The sequence below is a fragment of the Lolium rigidum genome, chromosome 1 (assembly GCF_022539505.1).
Source record: "Lolium rigidum isolate FL_2022 chromosome 1, APGP_CSIRO_Lrig_0.1, whole genome shotgun sequence".
In the NCBI taxonomy this organism is placed as follows: domain Eukaryota; kingdom Viridiplantae; phylum Streptophyta; class Magnoliopsida; order Poales; family Poaceae; genus Lolium; species Lolium rigidum.
Window position 1 is genome coordinate 358,142,636 of NC_061508.1, and position 4,600 is coordinate 358,147,235.

The window sequence follows — 4,600 nt, forward strand, 5'->3', positions numbered from 1 at the left end:
TAAGGGTAAAATACCCTTACAGGTGCAAAGTGGGCCACCTTTTATAAATGGGCAAAGTGACCATTATCATATGTGAGAGAGATTTGAATTTTCCTTTGATTTGATTTGTGTTTCTTTGATGCAAAAGGGTTTTTTTTTGATATATGAGTGTTTCACAAGCAATGGCACAAGCCATGGTGGCCTTGGTTGAAGTTTTGAAAAGTTGGCCAAAGTGTATGTGAGTGAAAATGGGATTTTCTCACTATTTCATTTCTCTCTATTTGATTTGATTTTTCTTGACTCAAAAGTGATTCTTATTAGTTTAGGAACATTTCCAAACCATTGAAACCATTCCAAAGGGTCTAGCTCAAAGATTTGCAAAAATGGCCATAACACATAAGAGGTGAAAATCCAATTTTTCTATTTCTTCTATTTTGTTTCCCTTGCTTTACTTGGGCATGGGTTAGGGTCAATTTAGTGTGAGATTAGGTTTAGAGATGGTTTCACATCATTTGGGTAAGGTATAATGGCATAGGTCAAGGTTTGGGTAAAATGGCTATGTGCCACATATATATGCCTCTATGCATATGTTGCATTTGATTTTTAATTGGAGTTTTGCTTGACCCAATTGATGTTGTTGAGCGTTGAAATGGTATAGAGGAGTGATCCAACCATTCACCACAAGTCTTAGGGTCAAGATCCTCAAATTCACAAATTTGCTATTTGCTCTCATATGCCTCTATGGCATTTTTATTTTCTTTTTAGATGACTTTGTTTTCCACTTGGATTTGATTGGTTGAGCACTAGGTAGGGTTGATTAATATTTTCTAAACATCTACACAAGGTAGAAAGGGCTAAGTAAAGGTTTTAACAAAATAGCCATAGGCACATAGGCCCTTTTCTTATTTACTTCCTTTTCATTTTGATTTAACTTAGATGGTGAAAGGAGGGGTGAGGTTTAGGGTTTTGGAAACATGTTCAAGCAATAAACAAAGAATCATGGCAATTGTACAAGAATTAAGCATGCTCACTATGTGTCCAACTACATTTAATAAAAGTTTTTGTTGGTTCCAAAATTTGGAAAAAGGGAAATACATTTTCTTTGTTTTGAAATTTTTGGGATGTTACAGGTACTCTTAAACTCATGAATCAGATTAACTATGTATTGATTAGTGGAGTCTGATTGTGCAATAGAAACATATTCTATGTGCAGAATGTATAAATGTCTTTAACGGGATTTAGATATATCGGAAATACGTTACACTATTCCATTTTCTAGCACATTGAGTTGACTATGCAACGAATATTACCCCCTCCGTCCAGAATTAAATGATTCATATTTATCTAGATTCACATTTATCTTAACGTGTTTTAGTGTGTTGATACATACAAATCAGACAAATGTGAGTCAGTTAATTCCGGACGGATGTAATATATTCTTTTTATCTCTAGGTGAAGATTAATATTTTTAGGTAAAGATTAACTAACCATTGAAATTAACATGAACAACCGATCATCAAGAATAGCCGATGTTGTGTCACTGGAATATTGCTGAGAGGTTATAGGAAGAGAGGCTGTTTTCGACCTTTAGATTTTGTTTTAGAAACGTTTCAACCTCCCAGATTCACGATGTAATTCTTATCATATGGGAGGCTGAATCTTGATTGGCTGAGAAGCAAATTTCTCCCATTTTATGAACGGGAATGCTCCTGCTAGTATTCCAAAATTAAATTAAATTTAAAGGAGGTTTATTCTTCTGGAGTTGTATAGCTCTTTCACAGGTAGTTAAATTTCAAGTCATTGCTACTTCCTGATGCTTAAGAAAAGAGATACAGTAAACTGCAATGAACCATGCTTATACGTGTGAAACTACTTGTTACCATTTCCATGATATCCTCGAGCATCAGTTGAAACAAAGATGTGATTTAGAAGATACTTTTTTGGACAAAACTTTGTTGGTAGTCACATGTTTACTTTTTGCCTCTTTGGGGCTTGGAGCTTATCCCTGTTTGTAAACTTCATAAACTAACCTACTGTATTGACTCCCAGGTTTTTGGAGATCAACCGAGGGCAAGGTGCATGTGTACAACAGTGGTGATGGTAAATGGATTGCTGATTTCGACGTGATCACTCAGCTCACTAAGTAGAAGTACGCAACTCACTACTTGTCACCCTCCTGAAACGCATCAGTGTAAGTTTCCCAATGGCACATTATAAAATCCATTTTTACATCTCCAGAGATTGAAACTCTGTTATTTCTTCCATTTTGAGAACCTTGTTGTATGTATGATCTCTTAAACTTAAAGTTGCATTTGTTTCAGTGATATATGTTGTTTACATTTTGTACTTTATATACATGGCAGATCATAATCATGATGCTCATTAGCTGTGCTTATAGAGATCTTTTGGTTCGAAAGTTGTAGTAATTGTTAGTTTAATGGATGGTTGAGCCTGTTCTCCTATAAAAATAAGTTACTTAGTCATTTGTCTACAGTTAGCTCCAATAGAAACTATCCATCACTTGATTTTGATAACTCGGTGAAATTCTACTATAGTAACTTGATACCATCCTGCGAAAATATACTTCCAGATTTTGGTTTCGATTGGGTCAGTAAGAAGGTGATTTCTATTGGGATGCTGTTTTTGACCTTCAGATTTTGGTTTAGAAACGTTTCAGCCTCCCAGATTCATGATGTAATTCGTATCATATGGGATGCTGAATCTTGATTGGTTAGAAGCGAATTTCTCCCGTGTTACTTATGTAAATGTGTGTTTGCTGATCCGTCAGTTTCATATTTACCTTTACTTATAACAGCTGCATGTTATATTGACTATGCTCGAATAATCATATGGCAGTTGCTAATCATGGGAAATTCTTCTCGTATCATCCGTGAGCGCACTGACCGGCACCTACAATCCATTGTTAGTCTGAAAGTTCAGTGGAAGGATCCTTTTCAAGAAGGGAGGCAACTAATACCTTATTCGGCAAGCGGGTCCATCATCCAAGCATCCATTGACTTCATCTTCATATTGACGTGTTCTCATACTTTCAAACCATTCACTGTTGGTCATGGCCCTGACTTTGACTCTGTTGAAACTATTAATGCAAACATAGATCTCGAAGTTGCCTTCTTTGATGGCCATGTAGACTTTGGTCAAGCTTAGTTTTCCAACAAATCAGAAGGAGAACCAACGCTTGTTTGGAACTACTGTCAAGGGGAAGATCTGGTGAGTCTTTTATAAGTTACAAGTTATACAAATGGCTTCTCATGCATCTGGGTTCATCGTCTACGCATCCCATGACTTCATGTTCATGCTCACCATCTCATGTCTTGTATAACTTAATTTACACTAAAATGGTATACTTCCTTATAACTTAATTTTTAATTTTACTCAAGTCTTAATGAGTCTATAGATTTCCCATTACGAAGTTAGCACAATTAACTACATTGTAATTGCTACTAATATAAATTGTCCATTCTTTTTATTGTAATGTATATTCATATAAACTTAGCCGTGTGTTATAAAATGTATTTTGTAATAAAACAGTGTTACGTTTCTATGGTATACAAAATTGACAAAATTGCAGCCTACTTATTTTTTTGCACATATATATTAATATTAAATATCCTTAATATTTTGGTATACATATCTATGATACATTCTTACAAGTATCTTAATAGAGCCTACAGAGTGTATCATTATGTAAGAAAGTTTATAGAAACGTCTAGAGTACAAAATAAACCGCTAGGTTAACTCTCTACTATTTTTCTACTCAAATGTATGTTACATGTTATAGTGTATGCAATAATAACCCGACAACTCATGCATTTTATGTATTTGATATTGAAATGCAAAATAGTCATCTACCTAGGTGCCTATATACGCACCGTCAGATAATTAAGCCTTATAGGTATTTTCACACCACGTCTAAATTAACACTTTTACAAGCCACTTTTCGTCACCATCTACGCCAGACTCACCTCTTACAATGTATATCACTGTCTCTTTCCCACCAGATCGACACCACTGCTCCTCACCATCCTCCCCAACCACGGCAAGCCTCAACATTGTCGCCTCTTCCACCCCGTCCAACCTCCTCTCCAATGTCGGATATGCCGCAGATTAGAAGGCAGTATTATCTACCCCATGGCAGTGTTGGTGGAGATAGGATTAGAAGCTGGGCTCTATCCCCTGCAGTAGTACAATTGATGGCATATCGTCAGGTTATGGAGGTGCAGTCGGGTATTTGATTCGAAAGGTTTCCTTAATATCATCCCTCCATTATATGGTGGGTCCTCATTATTATCTAAACCACAATACGTATTGTTCCATAAAAGTAAATCAAATACCAACAAGTAGAACTTAAGTTCAATTAATCTAACACGTTGATCTTACGTTGTGTAAATTTTTCTTTCTATTTTCTGAACTAATATCACATTCAAACAACACAATGGGTGTGTTTTTAGCAATGATATATTTTCTAGAACTAGCTTGGTGTTCCTCGCAAAGGCAAGGGCATCATCTTTGTAGTATCCAAAAGAACCAGAAAAAAATTATAGTCTACATTATGTGATTTCGAATACTATAAAAAGCATCTTAAGTTCAATGATAATAAATG